Consider the following 27601-nt stretch of genomic DNA (forward strand, 5'->3'; position numbering starts at 1 on the left):
ATAATTGTTGAATGAATAAATGAAGGAATGAATTTTGGAATACTAAAAATCATTGAACATAGTTATAATGTGAGCATATGAGAATATGCCCTTTCATATATAGACTTGTGATAAGATAGTTGACATGCACTTTGGTGACAGGCAAGTCCATGTTAAATCCTTTTTGTGCCACTTAAAATTGTTCAACCTTGAGAAAGTTAACTGCTCTAGGCTTTAGTTTCCTACTCATTAAAATAGTAAAGTTAATAATAGCTATCTCTTAGGCATGTTGTTGACATTACCTGGAATAGCATATGAAAATAACTTATTGCATTGAATAGCACTCAAAACGGCACTGGTTTTAATAGAAATTTTAAAAAGATTTCATTTGACAGCTAGGGAAAGTACTTTCTGTAAAGCTTCTATAAGATATATTTATAATTAAGGTGAATTATTTTCAAGCATCTCTCTTTGCATCGAAACAATTGTAAGTTCATCAATACAAAGCAAATTGTACTTGCATCCTGAGAGCCTAGTAGACATTCAAGGAATGTTATTTGTGTGAATACATGATTTTCCAGTTTTTGACAAGGTGATTGGTTGTAGTTTGTACTTCTGAGGCATACATTTAATTGATAAGTTCTGAAAAAATGGTATCTGCCATATTCATGTTTATATGACCTGTCAATAGAAAATATTTCTCAAATGATTGAGGCTTGAAGAGTAAGAGAAACTGACCTATCAACCTAAAATGACAATTGAAGCCAAATATAAATGACTCTTTAGTTAGTCAATAAAAATGAATGAGGAAACAGACAGGTGTCTGAAACTTCAAAAATAATGAAACTGACTATTCATGATTTTCCTCTTCCAAGCCCTATTGCACATTTTTTTTAGATTTTTACTTTCATCTTGCTTATGCTTTTTTTTTTTCAATTCACAATCTGAAAAATGCCCATGCTAAATCATCCTTACACATTTTCTCAATTCCCAATATAAACAAATCAAATGTTGCTTAGAAATCTTTACTATGCTTTGTTATTTACAACAACAACACAAAAATGCATTGAGTGCAATAAAGGCATGGAAACAAGCATTCTCAATGGACACATAAAGTAGTTTATGACATCCAAATGGCATTCTTGAAAAAAGTGGTAGATTCATGAGAGAGCCTAGTGATCCTAGTTTTGTATTGGTGAATCTGTTCCTCAGATATTCTTGACTTTCATACACTCATTCATCCATTTCTTTGTCTATTTATTCTGTATTTCATAAAACAGATGGAAGTTTTGAATGTTCTTTTGACTTAATTCTTCATCCTTGCTTGGGATAACATTTGATCCTAGTATGTTCAATGGAATATTCCTATGTCACAAAGTCAGGATATACTTTATACAGATATTGTTCTTCATTTATATGAAGCAAAGGAAAGAAGCTTACACATATATTATACTGTATACATATACAAGTAAAATAGCTCAGAGACGATCCTTTGTCTCCATTTTTTTAGAAAAACTACACACACACACACACACACACAGAGGGCAATCTACTAAAAATAACTGATTTTTCATTAGTTTTAGAAGTACTAGGAATTCACAATCCTTCCCTTACATTTCCCCCCTACAATCAAAGCAGCTTGTGAAATGTTATTAGTTCCATGCTCTTAAAAAAATGAACTTCTCTCACGAGGCTGCTGGAGATCATTATGAAAATTGTTGCAATAGGAGGAACAAACTGTGTATGCGGATACAAACCCAGGTCCGAATGCAAGAAGAAAAAATTGTACAGCTTCATCTTGGCCATCATGACATATTTTAGCTTGATATCTGTCTAGACTTTCTGGTGAAAATATTGTAGGAGAGACTATTAAGAGTGAAAAAAAAAATCTGTGGAAGTTGTTTCTCTTCTCCCTGAAAATAAAGGGTATAAAATGTGAAGTTACTTATCCATGTAATAAACGCCTTAAACAGTGTTCGAGTTATGCTGAAATGTAACATAAACAGTTTGCCATCAGACTCTAGAATTTGCTTAAAGATAACAAAAGAAGAACCTTAGTCAGTTATGTGTGTCTTATCAGATTACAAAGAGCCAATATCCTGACAAGATGCACCTGAAAACCACCAGTTAAGCAGTGAACCACAGTTTTAGCCTCTGAGACTGTATAGTTTTCACCATATTTTCTGTCTCATTTGTAATGACAAATGTGTTTAACGCAAAATTCTAGAAGATTCTGAGATGCAGTTGAAGGATATTAAGTATATTTTTATTGTATAATATTTACCTTTTGCAAAGTTGAAAGCACTAGGTTTATTTATCTGACGTTTTTGAAATTCAGTTCAAATGGACTCAAACATGAAGTGGAGTAATAGAGATGTGTTCATGCATCTGTTCACCAAACCAAAATTTACGGAGTACCCCAGTGTACAAAGCCTTGTGAAGGGCACTGGGTATCCAGGAACAGCAGGACAGAAATGGCCCTGCCCTTGCAGAGTTTACCATGCGGTAATAATAACTTCTGTCTCTATTGTGCTTTCACAATATGTAAGGCATTTTTACAAACAGTTGTGTCATCTACTTCTTCACTTTTGAGGTGGGTGTTATTATTCTCAGCATATAGATGAGATTATTGAAATTGGGAAATTTTAAGGCTGGGAGATTCAGAGATAACTACAAATACATATGAGTCAACCACAAAAATAGCCATTTATTTTTTATCGTACAGTACAGTTTCTTTCAGTAAGATTTCAATCAGGAGACAAGAAACATACAGTAATTTCAACTGGGAAAGTTTAAAACAAGGACTCATTAACTATATAACAGGAGATAAGAGCCACTCGGGGCTGGATACAAAGGATTAAAGAAACTGTAAGTAATACAGAAATAGCCCATACAGAGAGCAGCTACGACCTCTAGGGATAACACAGAGCACCAGGAAGAAACAAATATGGAAATAGTTCCCTGCCTTCTAAGGCTGGAATCCAGACGTCACTGGAGAGAGCACTACTGTGTCCCACTGAGGGGCTGCATTGGGAAGCTGACTGGGAAATCACCTTCTGGGATGCTGAGGAAGGTACCATGGAGAGATGCCACATGCTGCTGGCCACAGAGCATCACAGGAGCCTGCCAGGAGAGAGGATGCACAGAAACCAAGGACTATTTCTCTTCCAGGATCCCTCCAGGGTCCTCTACTGATGAAGCTTAGCATCTTGCCAGCTGGCAAAGCAGAAATGTTCTACTATCGCAAGCAGAGCCACAGAGGGTAGATTTGGAGCTTAGAAGAATAAAATGATAAATGACACATTGGTATACCAAGAACATTTAGATGAATTATATCATATTTGTCACAACTCACCATGGAGATACATATTTTATTCTTATAGCATGGATGAAGTCATTTAAAACTGTATTTCACTTAATTGTTTCTAAGATAAATAATTTTGAGATTAAATATTTTGCCCATTATGATAAAGAGTAAAACTTACAACCTGGTGATTGAATGCACTGGATTTGGCACCAAACTGTTTGGATCCAATTTTTGACGGTTAGAATTTCGGGAAAACATGTTGGGAAAAATATTTAACCTCTCTGTATCTCTGTTTCTTCATTTAAAAACAAACAAAAACAAAACCCAGAACTTATTTTATATGTTTCTTATTGAAGATTATATTGGATATCTGCAATGTGTGTGGCATGTAAGTGGCACATACATAATGCTCATTTGTAGACCACTATTGTTATTATCATGTATTTTTGAGTTCCTTCTTCCATTAAAAAAATCTTAAATATCTAGGATAAAGAATAAAAGTCCTAAGTGTCCTGGGAAGAAAATCAGCTGTATACAAAGCAACAAAAGTCAAGCTTTACCGAGTTTTTCTTCAACCTCTGCAATGCTAGAAAACAGTAGAATGATATGTGCATGTTTGGAGGGGGAAGAGATTATTTATAAATAATTTTACAAGCAAACTAGTTTCTAATGTATATAGGCAACAGAAAATAAGACATAAAATATATCTGGCTACAAAAAATTCTTCCACTTATAGATGTATATTGTCCAGTGGAAAATGACAGCATATTTCTTACATGAAAAAAATTTTTAATGGAGTTTATAGTTTTGTTCTTGTTGTAAATATGTAATTTTCCATTGGGAGATATAGACAGAGCAAATTTAAAAAATAAAAATTACTGATATTCCTACCCACAGTGAAACAAGTGTTTCCTCCTAGCTATTTTCTCAATGGAGGTACATGTAAATAAGCATATGGAAATATACATTTTGGGAACTGGTGGTCTACTAGCTGTGTAGTGGTATTCCACATTCTACTAGATGTCTGGTGGTATTTGATTGTGTTATAGTAATTTTTGAAGGGTTTTTTAACTTTTTGTTTTTGTTTTTGTTTTTGTTTTTTTGTTTTTTTTCAATTGAAGTATAGTTTACAATGTTGTGTTAGTTCCTGGCGTACAGCGTACTGATTCAGTTATACATATATATTCTTTTCAATATGCTTTTTCATTATAGATTATTACAAGATACTGAATGTAGTTCTCTGTGCTATGCAGTAGGACCTTGTTGTTTTTCTATTCTATATATATTGTTTGTGTCTGCTAATCCCAAACTTCTAATTTATCCCTCCTCCAACCCCCTTTGGTAACCATACAATTTCTATATCTGTGAGTCTGTTTCTGTTTTGTAAATAAGTTCATTTGTATCATATTTTAGATTTTGCATATAAGTGATATCATATAATATTTACCTTTCTGTCTGATTTACTTCACTTAGTATGATAATCTCTAGGTCCATCCATGTTGCTGCAAGTGGCAGTATTTTATTCATTTTATGGGTGAGTAGTATTCCATTTTATATATATATAGTATATATTATATATATATGCACATACATACACACACTCCATATATCCATATATATTCCATTTTTTATGCACACAAACACACACACCCCCACGTCTATATCCAATCATCTGTCGATGGACATTTAGGTTGCTTAAATTTTTGTCTGTTGTATATAGTGCTGCTATGAACATTGGGGTGCATGTATATTTTCAAATTAGAGATCCCTCTGGATATATGCCCAGGAGTGGGATTGCTAGATCATATGGTAACTTTATTTTCAGCTTTGTAAGTCATCTGCATACAATTTTCCATAGTGGCTGCACCAATTTACATTCCCACCAACAGTGTAGGAGTCCATTTTCTCCACACCCTCTCCAGCATTTATTGTTTGTGAACTTTTTAATGATGGCCATTCTGACTGGTGTGAGGTGATACCTCATTCTAGTTTTTATTTGCATTTATCTGATAATTAGCAATATTTAGCATTTTTTCATTTTTTCGATTGCCCATCTGTTCACTGGAGAAATGTTTGTTTAGGTCTTCTGCCCATTTTTTGATTGGGTTGTTTGATTTTTATTATTGAGTTTTATCAGCTGTTTGTATATTCTGGAAATTAAGCTCTTGTCAGTCACATCATTTGCAAATATTTTCTCCCATTCCATAGGTTGTCTTTTCACTTTATTTATGGTTTCCTTTGCTTTGTGAAAGCTTATAAGTTTGATTAGGTCCCATTTGTTTATTTTTGCTTTTATTTCTATTGCCTTGGAAGACTCATCTAGGAAAACATTTGTATGATTTATGTCAGAGAATGTTTTGCCTATGTTCCTTTCTAGGAGATTTATGATGTCCTGTCTTATGTTTAAGTCTTTAAGCCATTTTAAGTTTATTTTTGTGTATGGTGTGAAGGAGTGTTCTAAATTCATTCATTTACAAGAGGTTGTCAGGCTTTCCCGATACCACTTGCTGAAGAGACTGTCTTTTCTCCATTGTATATTCTTACCTCCTTTGTTGAAGATTGATTGACCATAGGTGTGTGGGTTTATTTCTGGGCTCTCTATTCTGTTCCATTGATCCATATGTCTGTTTTTGTGCCAATGCCACATGTTTTTGATTACTGTTGCTTTGCAGTATTGTCTGAAGCCTAGGAGGGTTATGCCTCTAGCTTTGTTCTTTTTCTTTGTATTGCTTTGGCAATTCTGGCTCTTTTGTGATTCCATATAAATTTTAGGAGTGTTTGTTCTAGTTCTGTGAAAAATGTCCTGGATAATTTGATAGGGATCACATTAGATCTGTAGATTTCTTTGGGTAGTATGGCCATTTTAACAATATTAATTCTTCCAATCCAAGAGCAGCAAGGTAGCAGGATACTAGATTAACATACAGAAATCTGTTGCATTTCTTTACACTAACAATGAAATATCGGAAAAGGAAAGTGAAAAAACAATCCCTTTAAAATTGCATCAAAAAATACTTAGGAATAAACCTGACCAAGGAGATGAAAGACTTATATGCTGAAAACTATAAAACACTGATAAAGGAAATTGAGAATGATATAAAGAAATGGAAAGATATCTCATGCTGTTGGATTAGAAGAATTAATATTGTTAAAATGGCCTTACTACCTTGAAGATTTTTAAATATATAGTAATGCTATCTAAATAATGATAGTTGTACTTCTTCCTTCCTAATAGTTATGTTTCATATTTCTTTTTCATGCCATATTACACTGGCAAGGCAGTCTACTGTGATGCTGAGTGGAAGGGATGAGAGGAGACATACTCATATCATTAAGTGTGATGCTGGCTATAGGATTCTACGTACATGCTGTTTATGAAATTTAGGAAGTTTCTTTTCATTCTTAATTTGTGGAAAGTTTTCAATCATTAATAGGTATTGAATGTTGTCAAGTATGTTTCTTCAGTTACTGGAATGATAAGTTACTTAAAAATTTTTTTATCTACAATTATGATTTACTTTATTTGCTTTGGAGATGGAAATAGATTTGCATCATTGTTCACTAAAAAATAAAGCAAATGTGGACCATTGGGTATATAATCCTCCCATTTGTATAAAAAATAAAACTGTGTTTTATACATATATTACCACTCATATATGTGTCCTTTTATATACAGGGAACATTTCAGGATACATGAAAATTTTCACATCAGTCTGTTGCCCATATGAAAAAGGTCTGAATGTCTGGGCTAGGAGAAAGGTTTTATTTTATGCCTACTCTCTTGTACTATGTGAAATGCTGACTATATATGACTTTGAAAAAAAAATACATGCCTCTATTTCTTATGGTTATTTATTGCATTTAGACATGTATTTTATTAGCTTGGAATATAATTTGGAGTAAAGTATAAGGTGAGCCTTTGAAATATTTTTTTTTCCAATTATTTAGTTGAGTTTCCATACTCTAGAAAGCTAATTCCATTTTGTTACATTTACTAAGCACTGTTGTTTGATTCAGAATGGCTATTTTTATTCCACTAAGGGGAATGTTGATTTCAATAATAATTTCACTGCATTTGAATTAATGTAGCTTTGTAAATTGTAATTTTGGAGGCACTAGTGTACCATATTAGTTTACTGAGTTCTTTACCTCACTTTTTTTCTTTTTGTATTTATTTTTCTGATGAAATTTAAAATTTAGTCAACACCTTAAGGTGCTTATCTTGATCGCTCAAATTAAAGGGTTTTCCTTTTCATGCCACTGATTTCTTCCCCTTCATAAACTTATCCACTTTATACAGTATTTTTTTTTCATTCTATAAACACTGTACCTAGCACAGCACTTGATATAGAGGTGCTCCCATAAATATTTGATGACAAACATTCAATGAAAGAGTGCATGAGTGAGTGATTGAATAAATTCATCAAACTTCAAAAAAACACAAACTTGATTTTATTTCCCCTGCTTTTCTCTACTCTTGACATTTAATGTCACAGAATTTATTTTAATCTGTGAGTAGAGCCCTGAATGATTATTAAGATAAATATCATGAATGGTAAAAATGTGTTATTTTCCATATGCAGTTTTTCGAAGTTTTTTCGCATTTACATTCAATTTTATAACTGTATATACAATATTTGTTTGGTTTTAATTCAAATAATGTCTTTTATGCAATAAATTACTCATTCTTTTATTCTTAATTTTGAATCATTTTTTGTAGGCTTGCAGATACATTTTATTTGCTTCCCTGTTGAGGATATATTAACCATTTTCTTTACCTGAGAAATTTTTTTATATGTTGAAAAATATGTCTCTATGTACCTCATACATAAAAAAAGAGAATTCTTCATTTAAATCTATGTCTATGGTAAAAACAAACAAAAGCAAAACACCTCATTCCACTCTAGCATAGTACATTACATCTTAGTGAGGAACTCTGAGCAACCAGCTTGTCTTTTTCCTTATTCATTATTTTTTTAATCTTTAAAATTCAAAAATTTATAAGGGCATATCCAGGTGTCTTGATGAGCCTTTGGTTTTGTCCTCTCAGATCTTTCTTCAGCTTGAAAACTTTTTCTTTTCTTTTAAATTTAATTATTTATGTCCTTGCTATTTTTCTCTTTCTTCCTCTGAAACAGTTATGTTTCTTTGATCACATCTCTATCCTTCATATCCATCATTATCTAGGTCATTTTCGTCTCTTTGATTTTTCTCCTGCATTATGGAAAAATTTCTCAAATCTTTCCTTGCTTCACTGATTGAATTAATTTTTTTTTATATGTGCTCTCTACTATCTCAAATGCTTTTTTAATTTTTCTATTGAATTTTACATTTTCTTGCAGCTTATTTTAGCTGTTGCATTTTCCATTTTTTCACTTAATTCTATTCTCTCCTAAATAACACCTATTATGGTTATGTAGAGGTTTCTCCTCCTGAATCTTTTTGAACACATTAAGAACGTAAGTGTAAATGTTCAGCTATTTCAAAATAAATTGATTTTAAAAGCTATGGTGTCTCTTGGCCTCATCAAGTCAATGCCCCTTTCCTTCCTCCCAGCAGTGCCTCTTTATGACATATTGACTTATTTACTTTATTTGCATTGTGTTGAGAATGATTTAAGCTTAGCATTTCCTTCAGATAGGGTGGGTGAATTTTTCTTATTCTGCCATCACTGAACACTTGGCTCCCATAATTTTCCCTTTTTCCCTTTGAACCACGTCTAAAATCTTTAATTTTTGGTCCTATCCAAATTTGCTGAATAGGGGTTGAAACTTCTACCCCACACTTTGCAATATTAACTTAGAATTGTCACATAAAATGTGTAATCTTGCTTTTGTATGGTGCAAAGCATGAAAATTATACAAAGTTCCACCATCTATTCTCTAAAGTGCTTCCTTAGGAACCTAACGACCCATTCCATCTTCTCCCTTCTGTTCTGAAAGATGTGGTGCATGGACTGATGGATACTGAAAGGGGTCAGGACTATAGCTTGGGTTTGGTCCAGAAGGTACTGCACATAGTATTGAAGGAAGATCACCAAATTTTGGTCATACTAACATGAGACTATGGAGTGAGTCTAAGTCTCTCCCTCTTATTTGGGAAAATTATGTGTCCCCTTCTGATTCAGAGGGTTCTCTATGCAATGTATCATCCAAACTGTGATTCATGTTTGTAGCTCTCAGTGATAACCACTACTGGAAATTCTGTACAGACTTCAGCTTATTTTCTCCTCTTCCTCTTCCTCCTCCTTGTCTCTTCCTCATTTTCTTCTTTGTGTTCTTCTTCTTCTCTCTTACACAGACATAAAATCACATTAATACTCTCTCTCATTATTAGCAATCTATGCTATTTTGTGCTGCTTTTCCTTTCTGGATCAAATCTCATAGATTCCCTAGAGTTCTTTAATTCATTCCAGTGTTTGCTATAAAGAACATGTTTAATCCAAGTGATATTTCAAAGGTAGGGATGAGTCACACACTGAAGTAACTAGTAAAGAACTTTTTTCTTTTTATTTTTTATATTGGGAGCCGGGGCACTAGAAATCTCCCTGCATGTGGACTGCATGGTGAATCAAGAGGGTCTACCTTTGGCTTAATGGTCAGGTGATTCCACATCCCTGTTTGCCCTGGACTGTTTCAGATTGTGCTGTTGTGTTAACATAATTATTAATAGTGTTCCTTTCACTCTCCAAAGCATTTTGTTTTGCATGATAAATTACATGATCATCCTTCATAAGACTATGAGATAAAATTTAAATGTGAGTCATATATGCCTTAAGGCCTTATTCATGCTTCCTTAGTATCATGGCGTAATTTTAATGGAATTAAACTTGAGCAGATGAAAATTACAGTTAATTAAATCCAGCTACAGTTTAGTTACTAATACCCTAATCTTGCTTGCATGACGACTGTATGGGTCATGCCACCAATAGTTCAAAGCAGATTGTTAAACCCTAATTGGTGGACTAGTACTCAACTAGATAATAATGTAGAATTTGATAATTTATATATTCAAGCTCTTTAATTCTCAGAATCTTAGACTGGCCCCATAGGTCCAAGGATTATATATCAGGTGAGTGAAGTATAGTTGTCCCAGCTTTAAAGCCCCCACTCATCTACTCTTCTTGTCTCTGGAGTGTCTACTGATAGTTCACTTGGCTGCTGTGCGCAAAAGGGCCTTGCCAGAGCCTACTTCTTTTGCAGGCCTGCCTGCACTGTGCCTTAACCACAGAATTTGTTAACGTAGGAAAGAGGTACTCCCTCTCAAAGCACATCATCCATCATACGTAACAGTGATTTGATAGAATTTTTAGATTAAGGTCAGGATAAATAATATATCCCAAATAATCTGAACACATGAAATCCACAGAATTGAGTCCAGTTCCCACTTATGCTGATTTTTGTCTTTGGAGAAGTTACTTAACTTCACTCATCATTTTTGATTTTGATCTCAACTCTTGTCTTTGGAGAAGTTACTTAACTTCACTCATCATCAATTTCCTTCTATGAAATGGTGATAACACCAAAGTCTTAGAGTTGCTGTGAGAATAAAAGAAAATAAATATAAATCACCTTTGCACGATTCTTTAATAAAGTATAGATTTATTATTAAGGGAAAATTAGAGGAAGAAGAAAGATTCACTGTGTTTCTTAGAAAGTTTTAATATTAATGAACAAGAAAAAAATAAACCAAATGAAATCCTAAATGGTGTCTATCCTTTATGTCAAGGAAAATAGGCTTCCACCACCAAATGTTACCAGCAAAAGTAGAAAAGGGAATAAATTCAAAATTACTGATGACCTAGTAAAAAGCACGTAGAATTTTGAAATCCTCTAATCGGATACATTTTTTTCAAGTTATCAAGAAATGTAGATACATAAGTGGACCTAAACTCATACATTATTTTCCCCTCAGAAGGAGGTCTTTAGCAGGAGTATGACTTTATATATGTTAGTGGCTGTGTTCTGTTAAATATTCTGTATCATTGACTTAGATAAGACATAGACTGCAACTTGTGGAGGGAACCACTATGCTCAATGGCAGAAGCAAGCTGGAATAATGGGATGGTACTATTGCCATTCACTTAGGCATAAACTAAACAAATACAAGAGAATATAGATATAGCTTGTCAGTAACATATGCAAAAAAGACTTTACTTTAATGGACTGTAGCTATATGGCTCAACAATGTTATATTGCTACAGAAAATCCTGTGAACATTTTTTATATTCAATGTAAAATATCCAAACCAAAGCTTTTTATTTTGTATTCATCTGTCTTCCAGAGTACTAATCTTGTCTTTTGCTGTCTCCAGTCTGCTGTTGAACTATCCCTTGAGTTCTCAATTTCTGATATTATATGTTTCAATACTGGACTGCCCATTTCATTATTATTTTGTGATTTTAATTTTATTGTGAAATTCTCCATCTTTTATATGCTTTCTATGTTATTTCCTATATTTCCTTTAACATATACATCATGATTATTATAAAGTCCTTATCTGCTAATTCAAACATCTACATCTGCTTTTCTTCTCTTTTTTTTTTTCTCTCTTGATTGCTAGTGACAATGTTCTGCCTCTTCACGTACCTAATATTTTTTTTTCAATTGTAAGTCAAGCATTGTGTGTTTTCAAAAGCCAAGGTAAAAATCTCCAGATGATATACTTCCATCAGAGAGGTTCAGCCTTTCCTCTGCTAGACAGACAGAGTGGAGCAAGGAGAGAGGCTGACCACTTTAATTTAGGGTTTTATTGAGAATCTGTCAGATCCTATGTCTGCTCTACTTTTCAGAGGTCTTTAGCCTAGATATGTAGCCTCACATTTTGTGAAGCTTCAGAATTTGGCAGCTGACTTGAGGGGGAGACTGGCTATGTCTGGGTCTACACAAGTCACTGATTTTATCACCCCAAGCCTGATCAAGTCTCCAAATCTTTGCTGTTTCATCTGTCTCCCATCTTCTAGAGGCCAAGACAGGATCCTCACTCAGCCTCTAGCGAAGTCCACACTATCAAGTACCTCCAGGGACAAAGCAGTTATTGCAGATTATTTCAGTCAATTTCCCTTTCCTCTGAGGACTTTCAGTCGTTACACGTCCTCCTAGTAGATCTTTGTCTCCCAAGTAGATGAAAATGTGGGCTATTCCACTTTATTTTTCTGTGTTTGGGCTTATGACTGTAGCCTGCCATCCTGTGAAATTTTGAAACTTAGCAAATATCTTGGGGAGAAAACTGAATTTGAGGTCCAACTACTCTTCAATTCTGTTACTCCAGTCCCATGTAACTGCCAAAAGTTTTGCTTTCTTTTGTCCCCAAGCAGCAGTGCTCTTCCTGGGTTGAGCCTGGATTTCCAGCCTCTCTCTGCATCCAGAATTGAAAAATAACCTCTAGGGACAGCTTCAGATCCTTAGCTCACATAAAACGTTCTTGCATTTCTTGAATTGTACACCTTCTGGTCCTTATTGTTTGGCTGATCCTTGATGCCTTACATACATTATTTTTGTAATTGATTCAGCTTTTCTAATTGTTCTCAGTGGGAGCATTGGTCTGATGCTAATTACTCCATCTCACTAAAAGCTGCAGTCTTATGTGTGTTCTAGTTGAGTGCAACACAGGTTTTAATAGGTAGAGGTATCTAGGCACTGTGAAGCTAATTTAAAGCACGTTTATGAATTCGATAGGGAACAGAATTTTCCACTTAAACTTTCTACAATTTTTGATACAAGGAATAATCTTATGGCTCTTTCTACCTGTCTGTCTAGCTAACTGTCATCCATCTACCCTGTTCTTCCATCCTTCTATCCACCCATCCATCCATCTTGCTTTCAGAGTAATTTCATAGTAATTAGTTAGATTGCTATTAAATGGAGAATGAAGATCAGTGTCTGAAACAGCTGAAATAACAAATGGTAAGAATCTAGGTGCTGATATTTTCACTGTCTTTGTGACTAAAATGAATAAACCAAATTGTATGATGGCTAATTAACTCCATGACTGAAAATTTTTGCTTCATCTTAGGTTAATTTATGCATGCTACAATTAGATCTAACATTTATTGCTCTTAATCCACTACCAACTATGATAAAATGTTTCAACAAGGATTTGTTTCCTATCCATTATTTTTTTCTTTTAATAATGTATAACTGTTGAGTTTTGGGATGATTATAAACGTTAGAATATTTATAATGAGAAAAATATGAAAAAAAATCTTATCTATGTATATGTATTTAAATCAAATATACTTCTTTCCTGAAAGGTCAAAACCAGAAAATTTGAAGGTTATCTTGAGTGAAACTTAAGAGAAACAAGTGAAGAAACCTGTCACTACAATGGAATGAGAAAGTGGGTAGTTTTGGATAAGGAGAGAAAATGAAGAAGCCACAAGTCATATCTTTGAGTAATTAACAATATTTTGAAAGACTAAAACCACCATAAGCATCATTAGTATCTATACGCAAATATAAGAGTAAAATTGACTACATTTACATCGTAGGATCAATCTCCTCATAATCTGAATTGAACTCTTGTGATTTTACATCTAGTGCCATTTTCTTAAGCATGTAGTAAGGCAAAATAATAATTTTCAGATATTTTGTCCCAGATTTAGACTGTAATGAGTATTCTATATATATGCCATTTAATCTTCACAACCACCGTTTAAAGTAGGTAGGTAAACTTAGTCCTATTTAGTTGTAGATACTTAAAGTGAAGCATAGGACAACGTATGAAATTTGCCAGGTCACAGAGTTTCGTTAGTGTCAAAGCTGTGTTGAAAATCCTATGCTCCAAATCAGCATTGGTCTATAGAGTTTTCTGCAATAATGGAAACGTTCCATCACCGCCCTATCAGATGCATAGCTACTAGCCACGTGTAGAAGTTGAGTACTTGAAATGTGACTAGTGCCACTGAGGAACTGAACTTTTAATTTTATTCAGTTTCAATCATTTAAATGTAAATGGTCAAATGTGTCTAGTAGCTACCACACTGGACAGCACAATTCTAAAATACTTAGACTATATTGGCTCTTGGCTCTGAAAAATCTTGTGGAGTATACAAGAACACCATTTTAGAAGATCTTCTTCGAATCAATCAGCGGGATTATCACTTCCTAACTTTTAACAGGAATCAATATTGTATATGGAAAAAAATGTCTATTCTGGTCTTCATTAGTAAATAGTATGATAAACAGCTTATTTGTAACATTTGTATGAAATAAACAGTATGTAAGTCAGGTGCTTTCCTTAAGTCAAAGGGTAATTTTCTCTTCCTATTTTCCAGCTTGCTGTGAGGCCATTCATATGCACACTTAACTCCACACTCAGAAAATAATAGAAGAAGGGAAAGACAGGGTAGGCTAGTTACTTCGTATTTACATAGAATGTACTAGATGTTGACATTATGGAGCTAAGTGGCAGTTCTAGGGGAGTTCTCCTGCTTCCTTCCGGGTCAGTTCGGCAGAGTATGCTGAGTAAGTAGGGTGGCAGCAAAGGACATTTAATGTGATTCTCTCAGGAGTATGTGAGGTGACTCCTTGCCCTTGCCAGCTGTTCCTCCCGCCAAGTGGTTTTAAACTAATACTAATAGGCAGGCATCCTATGGTAGGTGTGCCCTTCATTTTCTCTAGAATGCCTGTCACTCCTTTCTCCCTCACTGTTTTAATCAAAAGAGTACTTTCTTTACTTATATAAATATCATAATAGTGCTTTGCTTTATATGTGAAGCCTCAAAAAGCAAACTAATAATTTCCATGCCTGAGAATGTTTTGTAAATAAAAGGAATGATTCCGCTTCCTGAGAACCCAAATTCCACGAGAATAAATTGGAACATTTTCTGTGTGCTTTATTTTCATATCATTGACTCTTAAAAGAGTGACATTATTAAAACAAATGCAAGGAAGTCAAGGGCTTTTATACTTCCTTTTCCTCATCGGTGCTGGTTATTTTTTAGGCTTTGTTGAGAAGTTGAGAGTTGGCTTACTGGTTGTGGCTGCGGAAGGGAGTTTGATTGACTGCACATGTGTTGTGTCGTGCATACATTACAGAGGGCACAAGGAGGCTGAGTGCCCTCAGAGACACACTTCTGAAAAGAGTAGTTGACTCAGGCCCCACCTATACAGAGCTCAGTTCCTAAAAATAGATAGTTGCATCCTTTAGACACAGGGCTAAAATAAATTCAGCCGTCCCATCTACTTGCTTGATAGACCCTTCAGTGGAGCTGGCCTCCACTCCACCCATTGCTTTCAGGGGACTGGGAAATTCGCTGTACAGGAAACAAGGGAGGAAACTTCTCTGTGAAGACCTGTAAAGATATATGACATTTCCACGAACTTGGGGTTAATTCTAAATATTACAAAAGGTATGTGTTATGTAGTCACTGATAAGTGTCTGCTTCCAGAGTTGTAATATGTTCTTGTTCCTTGCTTAAGATCAGTGAAGACCATAGGTCAAATTGTATTTGTTATCAAGGCAAATGTTCAGTCAGTTTTTGTTTTATGACAATATTTAGCATGACTTCATATTAGTAAACTTAGGGCTTCATTTATTAGTCTCTTTCCAGAATAGTTAGCGTTTTTCATGTTTAGGATTGAAGAATAATGAGCCAAACTTGATAAACAGTCATGAGTGAAAAATTATACTTCAATTTATAGCTAAAATGGAAAATAAAAAAATTTAGTGTATCTTCTATGAGCATAAATTGATCATGTATACAGTGAGTATGTTTAAAACCCTAAGCTGTATTTCTTAAAATCTGCTGAGGGAAAGAAAGAGTTTAAAATATTTTCAACTGTTGCAGCTTGCTCAGAGAAATGTGTGAAATGTATTCTTTCTCCAGCCTTAGTTTGATTTTGTGCTTCTTGCCCTAGCCACAGTCTCCTCTCCTCTGGGAGTATTACTGGAGTAAGGATTAAAGAATCAGGTTCTTACATGTTTTGCAGAATCAAGAAAAGGACTGTCAGTTGAATCTGCCAGCCCTAATTATAGTAACTCTAAACTTAAAGAGAGAAGACTGAGATTTTACTTCAAAAATCGCATGCCCTATATACTGTTTCAAATGAATTTTTTCTGTCTTCAGTTGCCCGTGAACACCTTAATTTGGTCCTGTTGTGCCTTAAATGTTTAGATATTAGTGACTGAAGTGATTTGGGAGAGACAGTGTAACAGAATCTCTTAAGACACCAACTAAAAGCAAGGACACTTTAAGATTACATAATACAGGGTTTAAATTTAGCCAGCTGGTGCTGAACTGAAAGATATTTTGTTTTTACCAGCGCTCTATTTGGTCACTGACGAGCTGGAGGTTATTTGAATTATTTTAAAATTTTATGTGCTGGGTGCCAAAGGAAAGTAAAATATTTACCTCAGCTACATTCAGAGCTGTGAATTTTAATATAAAAGAGCACCTGTTCTGAGCTTTAGAAGGTATTACCATTGAGTGGCAAAAATATTGAATCAGAAATGAGAAAGTCTTGAATTCTATGTTTAAATATTTCTCTACTACTCTGCCTAATCTTTGAATATGTTACCTTTTGGCTATTAATATGTAAACAAACGACTAGCTCCATTTTTTTTAATTTATTTACTTATTTATTTTTCATTTTAGGAAGGAGGTAATAAGGTTTATTTTTATTTATTTTATTAATGGAGGTACTAGAGATTGAACCCAGGACCTCATGCATGCTAAGCATGCACTCAACCACTGAGCTATACCCTCCCCGACCCTTTTATTTTTAAAGATCCATTTTTAAAAGTCAGTCGGCATTTCGGATGTCTTCAATATGGCAAAGCGCCAGCCATTTGGGGAAAATGTAGACTGGAGTTTGGAGTAAATATTTCTGCATGCAGTGTTGGACATCTTAAAGGTATAATTTCCCTCAACTACCTGAAAAATAAAAATATACATTATTAAATAATCACAGAGGGCTTCAGAAAATGTTCATGTAAAAATGTCAGTTGGACGTCAGGTCTTCTGTGATTACAGAAGAAGAAAGGGTTGGGTGTCTTTCCTCAAGTTTACTTTTGGTTTAAAAGCACACAAAGTTCCTAGATAATTAATTCACTATTGTTAATTAATTCACTACTGTTTACCATTCATAGCTGTCTACTATTCAGTCATTTCCAGTATTCTGCCTCTCACATTTACCACAATTGAAAAACTTCTGCACATCAGTATTTCTATTCGTTTGGTAGAATGTTACTTATGATGAGGCAGTTTGGGGTTGGACTCCCTTGCTGACCCTGGTACTGGGAGCTGAGGTTTCGTCTCTTGTCTCTCCTGCGCTCTCTCTCTCTCTCTCATGCACACACACAACTGTGGGCCGTAAGAGAGTTTTGTAAGACTTGTCTGTTAGCGAGGAGTCATGTCTGGTTTCAGTAATTTATAGACCAGGGCAGACACCTAATAAGTGACTGGCAGTAGAATTCCAAGATTTCTGATTGAACAATCTGTGGGGCACAGAACTTAACTGACATTCCGTTGTCCTTTTTATTTGCTTCCCAACCCCTCTTTTGAAAGCCTTCAAGTTACACTTTTAAATTTAATTAATTTGCAATTTGTTTTTTCCTGCTTCTGAAACAAATACTTGCTCATTCAAATTACAGGTTCATCCCTTGCAGAGTGTGGGTAACTTCAGACTTTTCTGATTCAAGCATAACTTTTTTTTTTTTTAAGAAAACTGATGTATTCAATATAGGTACATAGTCTTTATGTGACTGTGTGATATTGATATGTTGTATTGTTTTGTTTGGATTTTGTTTTGTGATATTGATATGTTGTATTGTTTTGTTCCTGACACCAAATGGGTGGTGTTTTCTGACACCAACCAATTCTCCAATTCTCTGACACCAACTGTGTGTAGAGCAGTTCAGTTCAATTCTCACACTAACTTTCAGAGTTAGAGCAGAACCTACAGATTGCCTCCCCTTCAGCTGCTAACCCAGGTTACAACTCAGGAGCAGACAAGTAGAAAGGATGCATAGACTAAGAAGGAGGTGTGTGGCACAGAGCTTGCAAGCTCTCTTGGACTCACCACCCATCAGCATGTTCATCAACCTGGAAGCTCACTAAATCCTGTTGTTTAGAATTTTTATCAAGATTTCATTATGTAGGATGATTGGCTGGGTCACTGGCCATTGGTAATAGGACTGAATCTCTAACCCCTCTCTGCTTTTCAGAGGTGGGAAGGGGGCCTGAATGTTCTAACTCTCTAACCCCTTGGTTGGTTTTTCTGGCGACTAGCCCCCATCCTGAAGCTGTCTCTTCCCCCGACACCCTTACCCACACATGAGGCCAGGAGTTATCTTGTTAGCTTGCGTACCAAAGACATCATCACTCAGGAGATTCCCAGGGTTTTAGGGGCTCTGTTCAGGAAACAGGGACAAAGACCAAATTTTATTTTTTATTATGCCACATATATCCACAGTGTTACTTCTCCTTCTATGAAATACTACCTATAAACTCCAGAGTAAAAATTTCATACTACTTACATCCCTAATCATTGGAATCCTTCTCTTGCAGTTTTAACTACCATGGATATTTTTCTATTTGTACAATATAATCAGGAACAGCACAAAGAACAATCCCAACCAGGCAGCCAAAGAAAAAGGAAAGGTTTTGTTTCTTTAAAAAAGTTGAAAATCAGCAAATTCGATGAATTATTTGTATCAGTTTGGATATAACAAATGACAGTGTGACTATATTTATTGACTCTTGGGACTTGGCCTGAATGATGGCATGAAAATAATCTGCCAGTGAGCAGTGCAATAGGTAATCCAAATTCCTGGTAGAGTGGCTGTACTTCTTAAAATGTCACGAAGGATAAAAGGAATTTATTACATAGATAACACAAAGAACCTCAGTGTCTGTTTGATTTAACACTTTTAAGTTCTAGATAAGAAAGCTGAGGCACAGAACATTAACTAGTCACTCTTACAAGATTTAAACAAAGAGAACTAGAAACCGACTCTCTTGACTTACATCTCAGTGCTATATGTCATTCTGCAAAGCTTTGTGCCAGAACATACCCCAACCCCACTCCACCCTGTGACTTGGAATAGTTTTTGAGGTACACCTTGATAAAGACTTTTTTCCCTAGCAGTAAGGTGGTTTGTATTTTGGTTTTTTTGGGTTTTTTGCTTTTTATTTTGCATTTCATGTTTCTCTTAAAATTAAGATAAATTATGGAAAAGGAGACCTGATTCACATATTCATCTAAAACTCAGAAAATGGTGATTGGTTTCTTTTTTTAACTCTACTAAGCATTTAAGTTTGCTCATCTTCAGTACAAGCTGAGCTCTTCCTCCCCTTACCCCCGCCCCTCCGCACCATCAGTCTTGTCATTGGACTCATCATTTTTCACTGCTCTTTTTGGCAGACCTTCAAGTAGGCTTTTGTTTTCTATATTTTTCTAATTGTATGCAGGATATATCCTGTTGCCTGGTGAGCTAAATACTTCAGATATGTCTGACTGTTCAAAAGTAAATAATTGCCAAACTGCTCCAGGCATACATATGACAAAATAAATATAATACTGAAAGAATTTATTTTGGGAAATTTCTGTTTGTCAAAGATCCAATAGCATATTTCCCCCAAATCTGAATATATCAGCATGTGTATTTCTAAATGCATTAACTTGGTAGTTACCAACATAGAAAACTAAAAAAAAAAATTATATCACTATTTATTTTAAAAGTGAAGTCCAGCATCATAAATGGTTTCAAAGCACGTTCTCAATGCTTTTCATGTAAAGTTTAACAGCTATGAACTGAATATAAAATAATATTCAAATAATAATTATTTTATTTAATTCATAGGAACTTAACTGCATTGAAATAAAATGTAGGCAGATCTCACATTATAAAGTAACTGCATTTTTAAAAACTAGGTATATTAAATTTTGATGAGTAGAGTCACATTTCCCGCAGTGATTTGCATTATAAATTCATAGGTGCTTTATCACTATCTCTGTCGTTGATTTTTTGGCTTGTTTGTTTTTAGTCAGTACTGTCATAATAAGAATTCAGCTTTATACTTATCTAACCACTAAGCCTTTTTGTCAAGTAATTAGACTTCATGAATAACTAGTAAATAAGTGCTCCAGGGAAACAGTGAAGAATCTGATCACCTTTTATCTGTTTTGTAAGTGAGAATTTTTGATTGTGGACACAAGGGTCTTATAGTCAAGTTGGAAAGTTTTGGGAAAGGGACAAGAAGAAAGTGAGTTTGTCAGGGGGCTAGGAGGGTATAGCTCAGTGGTAGAGTACATTCTCGGCATGCACAGGGTCCTGGGTTCAATCTACTTTAAAAAAAAAAGTGATTTTGTTCACAGTATTTAAGAGTAGTCAATTCCAACTATAAGCTTTGTTTAAAATTCACTGCTTCTGCTTCTGTTGATTCCTGAGCTCTTCTCCCTGGGTACTGTATAGGGTGGAAGTCCGCTTTTGGCTACTAGGGTGAAGCCCAGCCCAGTTTCCAGCTGGAACACAGGGCCTCGAGTTACAGGTGCCACAGGAAGAGCAACTGGTGGCAGCCAGCAGCTCCACCAGCCCCTTCTGTCCTCTGTGCCATCCCAGGGCACTCAGAGTGGGAGCAGAACCTCATTAGAGCCCTGACTTCTTCAGTAGAAACTCTGCTCGCGCTCTTAGTCCCAGAGGACTCAAAAACATTTATTTTTAGGAATGTAACTGTATTAGTACATGTGTGCTTCAGTCACTGACTCATTCTGGAATGAGAATAATTTCAGGATTCAGCATCCATTCATCATCCAGAGCTGGACAACAGCCCCAAATTTAACTCTGTAAAATATCAGAGAAATGAAATTTGAAAGGAAAGCATATGTTTGTATTTAGGTTGCAGTCTTTTTATCTTCCTCCAAAGATCTTGTCCAGCTGTTATGATTGTCAACTCAAAACTACTCTTTATAGTTTCTAACAGTCCACTCTTTAAATAGAAGCAATAAATTACCTCAAACTTCAATTTTCACCTCTTTTCATTTAATTCACCATTTCAACCCAACTGGCCCCAGCTTCTCGACTATGTCATTACTATTTCTTTTAATTTGTGCTCCCTTATGCTCATACACACACACACACACATAAATGTAAATGTATATGTATACATTATTTTCGGTAAAGCACAGTGTTACCTATACCTCCGTGTTGTTCTCCATTTCTTTCATATTCTCAAAGTCCATTTAGATGTTCAAAGAAAGATGAGTAGTCCTCAAATGGCAACCAATAACCACAATATCATCTGTAATGACACCTCTTTTTAACTTTTGTGTAGCACTGTATAAAGAGCCTGACACAGTTCTGTAAACATTTGTATTGAGAAAGCACCAAGTTACATCTGTATAACAGCAACAACAACAACAACAATAATAATAATTTTCTACAGGATTATTCTCCCATAGATAGTTATATAAAAGAAGTTCCAAGCGTTGATATATAAAAGTTCATTATTGATACCACCTTTACATTTTGAAATTAGAAATTTTTTGAATAATTTTTGAAATTAGAAAGATTTCAAAATTTCAAAATGATGCGTTATGTTCTCTTTCCCTTTCTCCTTCCTTTTTAAAAATCTCATTTCTATTAAAGACCTTTGTAATTTATTCCTTAACCCTAGAGCTGTTGCTGTCCTTAAGATATGTGAAGCGTCCTCAGTTTATCAAAATCACAAAAGCATCATCTTCTAGGGCCGGAAGAGATTCCAAAGGAACCTCACATAACATTTTGCTGGGAAACCAGAAAATGCTATCAAGTAAACCCTAATTAGTTGAACACAGACTTTGGAACCAGACCAGACTGCCTGGGTGTGAATTCTGGCTCTTACACTCAACCAGCTGGTTGATCTTGGGCAAAATGTTTAACCCATCCCTGTACCTATTTGCTCATCTGACAATAGAGACACTAACAGAATCTATCCCATAGAGTTGTTTTAACGATTAAGTAAATTCATATTTGTAAAATGACTAAAACCCTAGTGCCTGGCACATATAAGTACTATATATGCTTTTGATATTATTACCATTGCTATTATTATTTAATATATGGTGCTAATATAGTATAATAACCTTCATCTCTTTCCAGAGAGCCAGATTAGAATATAAAGTAGCAAGTCATCTTAGATAAAAATATAAAGTATCAAGTTATTCTAGGTGCTGAACTCTCAAAATAACACCACAGTAAATAAAAACTCTTTAAGAGAGAAAATTATCTACCTGATTTAATAGGTTGTTTTGTTGTTAAAGGCATCCTTACAATTCAGAGATGCTATCTTGAACTAAAATTAAATTTCTGTCCCCTCTGGAGTTGTAGGAAGCTATTAAGTACCCTTTTTCTATTATAATCATCCCAACACTTGAAACTAATAATCTTCTGGTTATCCTTGATGATGTCAACAACACATTACTTCCAGAAACTGAACTCTTCAACCACTCAACACTAATGGCTCTGTCTCCCTTCCGATGGAGCAGCTCATGGCCACATATTGGACCTTGTCATACTTTGACTTAGTTTTTAGACTCTCAAAATACTCTTAGATCACAGTTTTCTTTCTTTTCACCTAAAACTGATCTTGACCCACAGCAAAGTCTTCCCATCCCCAACGCATCCTCCCCATCAGCCCCTCTGCCTTTGCCTCATCTTTCTGTATCTTGGATCCACTCACAGTGTCTGAGTAAAGATGGAAGGAAAACTGTCACTCAGGAGGGAGGCACTGAAAGATGAGGCTGTGGGGACTAGACTGTTTATCAGGAGAATCTAAAGCAGAAAAGGCAAAGGAGAATCTCCCAGAGTGGAAGAAAAAGCAAAATTTTATGAGCCAGTGAAATGGTGCAGTGCACCAGGTTTGAGGGATGAAGCTAAGCTGTAAATAGGAAAATAAATCACAAGGTCAGAAGTAAGGGGAACTAGGAACAAGACAGAGTAGAGCTTAGGATAGACTAGTGCACGCATTTCAAACTAAGGCCAAGAACAGTTCAGGACTGTTGGTGGCCTGGTGTTAAGGACTCCTGACTCTAGGCTTCAGGGATGGGTCTAAGAGCTTAAAGGAACCATGCTAGACCTACTGCCCACTCAGCCTGGGCCTAGTTGTCAGCTGCAACAGTAGAGCTTCCATGGATCCTGTGTCATTTGTCTCCACGTTCTTAAGCTGACTCTATCTCACCAAAAGCCAGTTCAGCATTTTCCCTATAATCTGATATTTTTGCTCCCATTCCCAGGCTGCTGTTTATGTGTGTGTGTATGTGTTTGTGTGTGTGTGTGTATACACACACACATATATATGTGTATATATATATTCTTATATTTATTTAAATATATATATTTAAAGGTTCATGGTTTTGTACATAAGCTAATACCCAATAATAATTTTATTCATTTTTAATGACTGTTCATCACATTCACCATTATTCCTGACAATCCCAGATGTGCTCAATTCTAATATATAATTGGAAAATTTGGGAATGGTAACAAGTTTGTGGGTAATATTTTTTTAAAGCCATGTTGAATTTTAAAAGGTTTGGCAAGGTAAGATTAGGACTTAAGTAGTTACTAGAGACGTACATTGATATAATATGGATGAAACTGAGAACTGATGGAGTGTGGGTGGTAAAACAAAACAGAAGACTGGGATAGAGCCCTGAAGAATATACATGGTTTGGTATCAAGAAGTGTGCGTGTGTGTGTGTGTGTGTGTGTTTCAGGAGACTGGTAGTGATAAATGAGTGTTATTTCTGTCTGGTCTAAGCTACTCACCAACTCCATACTCAGTTTTGAGATTTTATAAAGAATAATGCAGACAGTGCTACAAGGCATCAGCATTTTTGATTCCCTCTTGTAAGATACTTCTTGTAATGGTGAGCATTAGGCTTGGTGAAGTTTATGACATTTTCCTAGGGCCCTGCACTGCTGGTGAATGGGACCTAGGGCTTTCTGCCACATCTGTTTTCCTTGGCAGGTTTCCAGCTCAGAACTGCCCTGGGACACTCTGAAAACCTACTAAGGCCTTCCTCTTAGATCTGATAAAACAAATAGGATACTACCTGTCATTCAATGGTCTTCCAAGGAAAAGTGTGTGTGTGTGTGTGTGTGTGTTTGCATGTTCTGTCTGTAGTCCTGTATTTGGCCTAGTGGGCTGGGGAGTTTAGTTATTTTCTTCTGGGTAGAACCGTGATGGAGACGTGAATGTATTTGGAATTTTTTAGCTATAACACTTCTTGAATTTCTTTCTGCAGCTTCGTAATAACAGGAGAATTTCTGGCAGAAATTAAACTTGGCAGAGAGCCCAAAGTTGACTGGCTTCACTTTCCAAACAAACACTTTTTGTGCAGTTCTAATTTTCACCTGCTCATGTGGTGTCCTGCTGAGCATTTTCGGTGATGAGGTAGATTTTGTTGTGGGAGACTCACAGGTTCACAGACAAGACGTTTATTTTTGCTCCCACCTGGAAGCTCTAATCCCAATGTTCACATTGTGACTCTGCTTAAATAACTTTTGCTACAGAATTTGGAACTTGTTTTCTGCTCTTTAGAAAGAATAAGGAGAGAGAGCTTAACACAGGCTATCAACAGGAGCCATGAAAAGATGGGCATTGAGTTTTGCGGTATTATTTCAAGGCAAACTCATTCAACAAATGTTTAATGGGCATCCACTGTGTATAAGTCATGATGTTAAATACCTGTGAAGTTGGTCATTTTTACCTCAACTGTCAGTTTGCTTCTTGGCAATTTAGGAATTTTAGTTCTAGATGATAATAAAAATGTAATAACCAGTTCTGTGAAAGTGTTAGGAAAGGCTCTGCCACTTATTGTTAGGGGAAGCACAAGCATGTTATCCTTAGAAGTGCATTATATTTCTCCTACCCCACACAAGGACCCACAGGGAGCATTTCTGGCCACTGCGTGATGGCCAAGCCTTTCATATTCACAATGTAGGTGTCACCATGTTGTAAACTGATGAAGCTAAGAGATACTTTGACTGAAATCATGGTGAAGATGGTTATTCAGGCTACTAGAAAACTTAAGAGACAGAAACTGATGACTTCCTGGGTAGTTCCAACCTGCAGTTGTAGTAGTGTCTAAAATTTTTAAAATAATCTTCAAAAACAAACAAAGAGAGGCTTAACTTTACAGTATGATTTCCCATTCAGTACGTTGTTCTAATGCAGTGGGAGTTCACACTAAGTTGAAGTAACTTTGTCCATCTGCCTGAGGCTTTTGGTACCTAAAAGGAGTGGTCCTGGAAAGTGATTTTATTTTAAAGTTGGGAGAGCCTAGCTTTATATGGAATTTTACAAAGTATATTATATGTAATTTTTAATTGCTTTTTATATTTCATTCCCTTCAACTTTTTTCTTCTCACCTTCTACTTCACTTAAGTTTAAATATCATTGGTCTAGGGTAATTTTGTTGGCAAGTTTTAATTAAATTCTTTGTTGTTCACAGATGTGACTGCCTTAATGTGTAGGGAAAAGAGCAAGTTTCAATCTGAGTAACATTTAAAGGCTGATTTTTACACTTCGCCCTTTAAAAACAGGAGTGAAGTAAGCAGCATAAACTGAGTTCCTCCTCTGACGGCGCTCTCATAGGATTAGGTTTGGAATTCAAGGGAAGTGAAACAAATGCCAATGCCAAAATTTTAAAGATAAGTAACTATAAATAAATTAAAGGATGATGAGACTGACTAACTATGTATTCCATGTGTATCTTAAGCAGGGAAGACTATTAAATTACTTCCACTCTTTGGACTGTTCTTAGTACCAGCGTATCATTAGGAAACTGACATCATCTCTTTCTTTTGAAACTACAGTCTGCATTTGTATGCAGAGGGTATTTAGGGCATGTTAATGGTGACAGGAAGAGTAACCTAGCACCTGACTGATTCCAAGTTTTGATATATTAAAATTATTATAGCTTTCATTTATAAACATCCTTGTTCTAAATTCAAAAGACTAATCAACGTGTATACAACATCATCTAATGTCCCCTGTGATTATGGGCGACAATAATCAGAAAGTAGTTGTGACAGTACAAACATCAAGTTTGTGAACAAGTTCTGATTACCTTTCTTTTTAGAGCATATTAGAAGAACTTATAGCTTTGGTAAGAAAAACTCTCCATGGATTCTTAACGTTTCCGCTTAACATTCGAAGCTTGCTCTTCCTAACCAAGAAACATTTACCTGACTAAAGATCACATCGTTTGGATAGTGTTTATTTCTTTTAGGTAGAATTTTTCTAAGTATATCACTGCTCTGAAAGAGTGAATTTACTTTTATTCAGCAAGCAGAATGTTGCATTCTTTAAGCATTTTTATTTTTCTCCTGATTGCTTAGCTTTCCAAAGACTGTTCAGTAAAGAAAGTATGTGGAATGAGTGTGGTTTCCTTTCTTTGATCAAGTCTATCAGCCATTAAGTTCAAAAGAAAAGCATATCAAAATACACTGTTGTTTGTGGACTTAGGCAGAGAAAGCATTTTAAACAGAGGCTTAAGGTCATTGAAAAGAGTTTGAGTAAATTCAGAAACTGAACTTCTCTAAAACAAAAGGCGAATTGAATTAAATACATTTTATTATTCAAAGGAAAAGGATGATTAGTAGGAGAAAAGCTGTGACACCATCAATTGTCTAAGTCAGTGAGAGTCAAAATTTAATGATTTGGGCTGTCTTTTAATATCCTTTGTCAAAGTAAATCTCAGATACTAACCTGAACAGAGAGGTGAAAGCTGGAAAGAGGGTGAAGAATCGGGGAATTCCTAAAAACAGATCTGGAAACCTCTGGCTTTTCCCGAATGCAGCTAGCACAGAAATTATTTAAGATAATAGTAAGTTGGTAACGTTCCTACCCTGCCTATGCTCAAACAGTTCAAAGATGGGCATGCCAGGAAGGTGATTTTCAGAGCTGTGAATGATTAAAGGCTCATTCGCATTACGTTACTGTTGCTTATTTTTGATATATTAGGTACGAACAGTACACCTAGAACTAAACAAAACAGTTCAGCATACATGGACTAGCTTCATAGGGGATTTCACAAAGACTGCAAGAAAAGCAGATCGTTTTAGGGAAAGACAAATTCTGAGCTAGTATGCAGTATGAATAGAAAAAGGAGCATATTAGGAAATAACAGGGGAGAAAAAGAAGTTACATCAAAGAGGGAACAACTCAGGGAGAGATGAATAATGTAGAAAGATACCAACTTTGGGCTTTTCGGGAACAGAGACTTTAGAAAAAAAGGGATGAAAATCAATTTAAATAGAAGGAATACTCAGATTAAATAGAAAGAATACCTATATTCAAACTAACCAAATGTAAAAACAGCTCTT

The 27601-nt window shown here is 35.3% G+C and overlaps 1 protein-coding gene across 1 annotated transcript in view; it reads left to right on the forward strand.

Annotated features, from left to right (window-relative positions):
• Positions 1-15567: 15567 nt before the first annotated feature.
• The window catches only part of XIRP2 (xin actin binding repeat containing 2), a 67573-nt gene continuing 55539 nt past the window's right edge, over positions 15568-27601 (forward strand). The window contains exon 1 of the mRNA XM_010982467.3: positions 15568-15638. The gene's annotated coding sequence lies outside the window, so the exon portion shown is untranslated. The remainder of the gene's footprint in view (positions 15639-27601) is intronic.

This window comes from Camelus dromedarius, chromosome 4, assembly GCF_036321535.1.
Source record: "Camelus dromedarius isolate mCamDro1 chromosome 4, mCamDro1.pat, whole genome shotgun sequence".
Classification (NCBI taxonomy): domain Eukaryota; kingdom Metazoa; phylum Chordata; class Mammalia; order Artiodactyla; family Camelidae; genus Camelus; species Camelus dromedarius.